Genomic DNA, 8,537 nt, shown 5'->3' on the forward strand with positions numbered 1-8,537 from the left:
ACAATGGCTGAAATTTATACACTCGTTCATGCTGAAAATCAAGCTGAAAATCAGTCCATACAGGTATGTACATTGGATATGTATGACATAATTCAAGAATTTGCAGATTATGAAGCTTTTGGATAGCCAAACAAGGATGAAGTAAGAGTAGAAACAAAGTATAAAACAATTGATAAAAAGGTCAAGCCGGTAGCTACTCCTCTACTGCCTGAAAGCGAAGGACTGGCAAAAAGGGTATCCAAATAGCCAAGCCTTCGTGATCCTAAAGATATTGGTCACCAATTTACAGCAGAAAGTCTACAAAAGTTGAAAATTGGTGAAGACTCTTTCCTCTTGTCGGCTGAAAACCAAATCTTCATGTAGATGTTACAGAATCATGGCAAAGCCTTTTCATTTCAGCCACATGAAATTGGCTGTGTGGATCCAAGCATTGTGGCACCAATGGTGATTTTTACGGTCCTACATGTTCCTTGGAATCTTAAACCAATTCCGGTTCCAAGGGCTCATTTGCCTAAGTTATTGGAACTTCTAAATGAAAAGATAAAAATGAGAATATTGGAGCCATCTTCAGCTCCATATTCCAACCGATGGTTTACCGTACCTAGGAGGAATGGATCTTTGCGATTCATTCAAGATTTACAACCCGTCAATAAAGTCACTATTAGAAATGTTGGATCATGGCCAATTGTTGATGAGTTTGTTGAAGCTTTTGCAGGTAGGGCAATCTATTCCATGGGAGATTTGTGTTCAGGCTACGACCAATTTCAGCTTGCTTTGGAAAGCCGAGACATTACCACAATGAAGACGCCTCTTGGCCTAGTCCGCATGTGTACTCTACCTCAAGGGGCTACGAATTCAGTAGCTCACATGATGAATGCTATGCATAAAGTATTGAGGGATTATATTCCTCAATTAACTCTTCCTTTTCTTGATGATGTTCCAATCAAAGGATGTGAAGTTCATGAGAAAAATGAAGAACTCAATGAACTTGGATGTCAAAAGTTTATTTCTGATCATATTAATGATTGTGCTCAAATCTTGTCTAAATTAGAAGAAGTCCATCTTACTCTTTCACGAGCTAAATCTGTTTTTGGAGTCGAAGAAGTCCTTGTGGTCGGACATATGTGTGGTCCATATGGCCGAAAGCCTTCTCCATCCAAAATAGATGCTATTAGCAAAATGCAGAAAGAATGTACAAATGTTTCAGAGGTGAGAAGATTTCTTGGTGCATGTGTCTTCTACCTTATTTGGATACCACATTTTGCTCATGTTGCTGAAAGTCTTTATCAGCTGCTAAGAAAGGGTCAAAGGTTTATATGGGAAAAAGAACATACTCAGGCTATTCGGAAACTCAAGAAAATGTTGATTTCAGCCCCCACTTTAAAGTAGACTAATTACTCTAATGGACAGCCCATTATACTCACAGTAGACACAAGTCCTATTGGAATAGGATGGGCAGTTGGTCAAGACGACCTTGAAGGCAACATATATGTAATCCGCTTTGGAGCGGAGGTTCTTAATGAACGACAAAGAAGGTATGCTCAAATTAAAAGAGAACTTTGGGGAGTAGTACTTCATGGGCGCACACGTTATAGTTGAAACAGATTGCCTTCCACTCTTGGGCATGATCGCCAATTGTTCCACTCGCGACATAGCCATGCTAAGATGGATAGCCTATATTAAATCGTTAAATCCTGATTTGAAACATATTGCAGGTAGAGATAATCTAGTTGCTGACATGCTTTCACGTGCCAGATATAGGGATAAAGAAGAATCAGAGTTTATAAATGATGCTGTAAATGTAGGTACAAATCTGAAAACAGCAAGTATAGCTGAATCTAATGTTGATTCAGCAGTTAAAAATACAGGTACAACAAAAATTACAGTAAGTACAACAAGTTCAGCCGCTAAAACAAATTTTTCATCAGCAAGGAAGGATGAAACAACCAAAGAAGGACAATGGACAGCTAGTAAACAGCATGTTCAATGTTTTGTTATGGTTTGTTCACACTTTAAAGAAGAATATTATGCAGATGATTGGCTAAAAATTTTGGAGGCATGCGAAAAGGAAAGGAAGGGTGCTTGTTCGTGTCTTAGGTGACAAAAAGACTCAAAGACAGGTCATGCAAGAATTTCATGAAAGCCTATTGGCTGGTCATAGAGGCATATGGGGCACTTTTGCCAAAATAAAAGAGAAATTTTGGTGGCAAAACATGTATAAAGACATTGAGCATTTTGTTGAGTCTTGTCATGTTTGTTAAATGTACTCTATGGTAAAGCATAGAGATGGGCTTCAACTTGCCTATCCTTTATCCATTCACTATAGATGGGTTATTGATTTAGTAACCATGCTTACAGGAATTTGGAACATGAGATATCTAGTACTTGCTAGAGAAGATCTCACAAATCAAGTGGAAGGAAAAGCCTTGACAACAAATTCTACTCATGTTGTTTGTAGATTTTTACTTGAAGAAGTATTTTGCAGGTATGGATGTGTTGCTAAAGTAATTGCTTATAGAGGAGAATTGGATGCTGATGAGGCTCGCCATTTCTTTGCTCAATTGGGAATTAAGCTATCTCTTACTTCAGCCTACAACCGTGAAGGCAATGGTAAGAGTGAAAGAGGTCATCAACCAATTCTTAAAGCTTTAGCAAAATCATGCAAAGAAAAGATGAGGGAATGGCCTAAAATGCTATCATTCGCATTATGGGCTGATAGAACTACCCATAGTGCAGTGACAAGATATATGCCGGCTGAACTTATATATGGACAGCCACCTGTTATGCCTATTGAGGAATCCATTGTCACATGGAGTATCTTACCTTGGGATGAAGGCATGAATAGAGAAGAGTTGTTGTCTCTGCGCACAAGGCAACTCGAAAGAAGGCCAGAAGATGTCAAAACAGCCATTGAAAGGCTGAAAACGGCAAGATTAAAGAGTAAGAAAAGGTTTGACAAGCATCATCGACTCCGTCCAAGAACTATTCAAGAGAATGATTAGGCACTTGTCTGTGATAGCAGCCTGGACAATCAATATAGTGCTCATAGGAAGTCAGTCAAGCGATGGTTTGGACCATATGTTGTAAAAGTAGTACATAATAATGCTACTTACTCTTTGGCTGAAAAGAATGGGACCATGATCAAGATACCAATAGCCGCCAAACGAATCAAACTCTTCAAACGAAGAGAATCTTCAACTTATGAACTTGATGACTTAGATATGAGCCCTCTACTTGAAGACATGCCGGAAGAAAAAGACTTAGAGAATGAAGATGAAGATATATCAGAAGAAGACCCTCCTTGACCTATAATCTTATGAAATGGCACATGCCGGAGGATGTGCAGGTTAGGAGGGGGTGAATGTCAAAGAGTTTACTGTTCATAATATAAATCATGGGATTCTTATGAACACAGAAGAACTTCACTGGGAGTTATATGAGGAATTTGCATACAAAATTCAAACATTGTTATCCAATAACCAACTTAGTTACATAAGTTCTTTTGTATTTAGTATATAATTTTCAGTTATACCATGTATATTGATGAAAAATAAGTCTATGGGAACCTACAACTTGGTCAACTGGAAGTAATTGACAGTCTGCAGGATAAATCACATTGATTCAGGTGCAAAAATATAGTCAAAACTCGAGAAAAATGCCAAAAGTTACCAAAAGTCCAATAAGTTCATAGGGGACTTGAAGTAATAGACTTGAGTGACCAGCAAGTGACCTGGGTAGGTCAAAAAGTTACCCGGGCCTGAGCAGGGAGCAGCCTGCATTTTTCGGCGTAAAATACGGGCTGCACAATCTGAGCACAACTGGAGAAAGCTGAAGCTATGGTGCATGCTTTGGAGCATGCAAACTGAAGATCAACAAGCCCAGAAGCTGAAGATGTAAACACAGTGAGAGCTCCACTTCTCTGCCCATTTGGTCTGACGAAAATGCATGTTGAAACAGTCTATAAAAGGGAGAAATTTGAGAGAAAATTATTCAGCCTGCTCTTATGCACAACTTCTCTCATTGTGTCTACCTCATTCTTGGTCCAATGAAGCCCTGCCGACTTGTACCCAAGTACTTGAGTGACTTTGGGGCAAGCAAAGGGTGAGGATTTTGAAGGTATATGGGATGTTATGGGCTGAAATAACCAATCATAAACAGGACAGTCCACTGTTATTGTCCATTTTTATGAGCAAACAAGAGATTTATGTGGTTGTAATGGAAGGAAATGACCTCTTTTCATCAGGACTTTGTTCATTAATGATTATAGGAGCTTCTTCATGAGTTTATGCACTCATTTTGAGCTTGATTATGGGCTGGAATTTTTTGTTTTAAAACAGGGCTGAAGCTAAAATTATGCTTCTTCAATTCATTTCATGTATCTTTGGCCCAAATCTTAAATGTATTTGAGTCTATCAACATAATACTTGTTCCAAAGGGTTGAAATCCATCTATGTACTTGAAATAAAAGCCATTAGAACATGCATTTGATATTCATAATTGAATTGAGAATCTGAAAATATCCTTTATGATATGATGTATGTATCCAGAGGCATTTGATGTAATCAAGATAGAGTTATTTCCTCCGTTCATGTATGCTAAATACATAGAGAAAAAGCTTGAATTCTTCTTCCGTACCTAAATCATTTCGAAATCCCGGATCTTATTAAACCCCAATCTATTTCCCCTTCCTGAACTTTGAATCCTAAACTCCTCTTTTGCACTAAAGCCCTGGTAGTAGACCTTTAGCCCTTAACACAACCACAATGGAATATGACCCATAAAGAACACAAATATATCTATCATAGAAAAGTTGAAGTAGCGACCACATAATGTCTCCATCAATAGAGTGAAGGTTGCTTTGTGGATCGTCTTCTAGAAGTAACTCATAAAAACAAAGATTTGCTGGTTTTCTTAACATTAATATTATTTATACAATACATTACTACATAATATAATTGCATTCTTTCTAGTTTGGTTGACCTTCTTACCAGATATAATAAGAATTTCCTGTAAAGGAAGTGGTTCACAGTTCCTTGTGTTAACCATCCTTTATTGGCCGCCTATTTGGATGGACTATTGGCTACTATTGTTGCAGATGTGCGACTTCGATAAATCGATCAATCTATTCGTGTCCAACCATCCTTTGTTGAGTTCTATGTAGTTGGCTTTGGAACTATTGCCCCAATGTTGAAATATCTGTGTGCGGAAAATATGTAGCTCGTATAATATTAGTACTCACTTATACCATAACGACTCGTAATAATATCGTTGCTGTTCGACTAATTAGAAAGGTGATCAAGAAGAGCGGCGGACTGCGCATTGGTATCATCAGCATATAAACACGGTGCGTTGTAATACTTCAGTCCATTCACAGGGATTCCAGCGCCTTGGAGGAGTATCGTTATCGACAATATCTACCGAGTTACAATGCCCCAGAGCAGAGTATCAGGATTGCTTGGGACTTCAGTCTCATTGTGCGTGGTAGGCGCAATGCTTGGATCGGTTGCTTATGCGCCCGCATACAAGTGCCACAAGCAGAGAGTCCAGCAGCTTCACAATGCCAGCTCGTCGCATGAGGCTGAGGGCTGCGGCGACCAGGTCCATGTTAGCCATAATTCTTCTTCTTCTTCTTCTTCTTCTTCTTCTTCTCCAGGTGATCATATTACCACTTCCAAGTACAGCCAACCAGCCCTACCTGCTAAACAACAGGTCATTCGTCGACCGCTACCACCCGCACCGTGTTGGCTCTATTGGAGCTTATGATTCTTAATGGATGTATCATGGCAGTCGAAGGGTATAATATGGGCGTTTGTAAATTTAGCAAATGGAGAACATTGTACATCCGTTTGGTCAATCTTAACCCTGATTGAGTAGTGACTATTAAACCCTAATGTGTTCTTTCAACTCTTTGGTCTTGGGCTAGGACAAAAGGACCATAGTCATCATCCGAGGTGCACAACTTGTAACAAGTGTTGGTTAAATTGTATTCCCTTGTTTTGAATCAAAGCTTCAGATTCTTATTAAATAATCTGTCGTGGCAGTCAAAAGGAGTAAAATGCATGCTTGTAACTTTCCATCAAAGTGGATAACATTGAATGTTTGTTTCATCAACCTTAACCTTTAGGATCATGTTAAGACTCCAATGCAAATACAAGATGACAATGTGACACAAAAAACTTTGGTTGCTTTTGCTAATAAGATATCCCGATGTAAATACATATACCTAGTACATTTGCAAATTTATCAAATTGTTGTAGCTTGATTTGTTGTTGATTTTATGAATGACAAGCATAAAGTCCATAGCAATAGGACCAATAGCAATGAAAGGATGAGAGGCTTCTTGAATGCATAATGATTGGGATCTTCTATTTGGCATATTGTTTGTATTAGGTTATATTTAAATTTTCTAGAGCCTGTCCTAGAAAAACAATCTTGGCCCCATATTCCACATTGCAATGCGAGCACATGTGATGACATGGTTGATGTATCCTTGTCTCAAAAATGAAACTAAAATTTTGTGATACATGAGCTCATTGTAGTGGGATGTTGGACAAACTCCTACCATATGTATGCTTAGGCACATCCCACATTAGTGCACATATGCTAAGTACAAATCACACCACTTATACATGCAATCATACTGCTAGGTTAAACCTACCTTGCAATACAACACACACTTACATTAGGCACTCTCGTTTCTACATAATCACACTTAGCCCACATTACATCTAAGATATGAACATGCTAATGCACATACACCTATGTATGCAAGGTACCATAAGCACCCTTAAGCATAGAAACACTAGGTTGCACAATGAACTGCACGCCCATGATAGTAATCCTCACATCCACCTAGGACATTCGTTTTCTCTAATTCCTTGTATTTCATTATAAGTTATGCCCTGACTGATTACCTAAAATATGAAAAGCTGGCCTAAAGGTAACAGGCAACAAGTTAATACCTCTAGTCCCAGAACTCAATGTCTCAATCACAGCCCCAACTCCAAGCTCGGTAGTGGCTGTTTGCTTCAATTTTTCTTTTCTTGCTTTAGGTATGCATCTGTGAGAAAAGATAAAATAGGGCTTTCCTTGCATGCATGAAGCTCATCAACATGGTGTTGCGTCCATTGTCACACGGAATTCGCACAGGGAGTTCGTGAAGTCGCTCATTGCAAGGATGCTTAGCAAGATGGGAAGAAAGGATAATAAAGAAAACACAATTTTAAAGTATTTACATGGAGTAGAAGATTCAAAGGCATTAGTGTTCAAGGATAAGTTTCAAACTTGCTTTGTATTTGGGAACAAGATACAAAGAAATAATCATCTGAGGTAAGAGAACCACTCACAAAATGAAGAAGGAAAGAGGTTTTATAGAGAAGGTATGGACAGAGGATTACACAGTTGTAAGTTGGCATGTGATGAGTATGTGAGAACAAACTGATATGCATTGATTGAAGCATGCTTTGATGAATGAAATGAACTTGCTGATGCCTTATTCTTTCTATCAATTCTTGTGGCCATGAAGATCTAAATAGGTAAGTGATGTTTTGCTTGAGATTTTACAGAAAAGCCAGGTGTGAGTACTTAGAAAATGCAAACTTTAAGAAATTAACTCATAAATTTTGCTCCTATCAGAGATCACGAATAGCATCTTCAAAATTACTGTCGAGCATCCATTCAAGATCTCGTTGTAAGGGAAGGAGTTTGAAAAAAGCTCATCTCCTAGACATCAAGTAGTGATGTAGATTGGTACATAATAAGCTAAGCAGAACCGGTTGTGGTGGCATAAAACAACACCAATGCCTTAAGTGCTATCTAGTGTAAAAATTGCAGCTCTAATTTCCCACCAACAAAGCCTTCGATTAGCATAGTTATGGCTCCGTTCGAAATGGCGTTTCTAATAAGGCTTAATCAAAAACGAATCCCTTAGAGCAAATCCTCGTAGACCAACATGGCGGCGAGCTATTGAAGGTGGTGAGTGGTAAGCCTATCCAACAATCGAGAAGGGTTCACAGAGAGAGAAATGCAGAGAAGACTCGCGGACCTACCAAAGGGAGCAATCATTCGTTGTCAAAAGGGTGACCACAAAGGAGACCGGTTTTCTTTTGACAATGTAGCGGTCCATGTCGTCGACTCCCTCCTTAGATTACCTTTGACACCACAACATTCTTTGATCAAGATAAAGCATCGTCATCTCTCCGTCGCTTCATGTTCATTGATGCTGTTGGATAGAACTCGTCGTCTCAATCGGTCTTCAGCTTCCTTCCTGCCTTTGTCTTTGTTGAAGTCTTTTGTAGCATCTTTGGTCTACTCAGCTACTTCGACATTTCTTCTACTTCAATCGTCTCTTCATCTTTGACTCTATCGGTGACTTCGTCTCATCATCTTGTCTTCCCCGTGTGACCTTCATCATCTTCCCTCATTATCGTCAGCTTTAACTAACTAAGTCTACTCCTTCGTCCTCGTTTCGTCCCCCCCTCTTTCGTTCCCTTCCTTAGCTTTTTATCCCCTTGCTCCGCCACTTGGAAAGCCTAATT

This window comes from Lygodium microphyllum, chromosome 19 (genome assembly GCF_053477565.2).
Source record: "Lygodium microphyllum isolate KBCC chromosome 19, Lygodium_microphyllum_v1.1.10, whole genome shotgun sequence".
Lineage (NCBI taxonomy): Eukaryota > Viridiplantae > Streptophyta > Polypodiopsida > Schizaeales > Lygodiaceae > Lygodium > Lygodium microphyllum.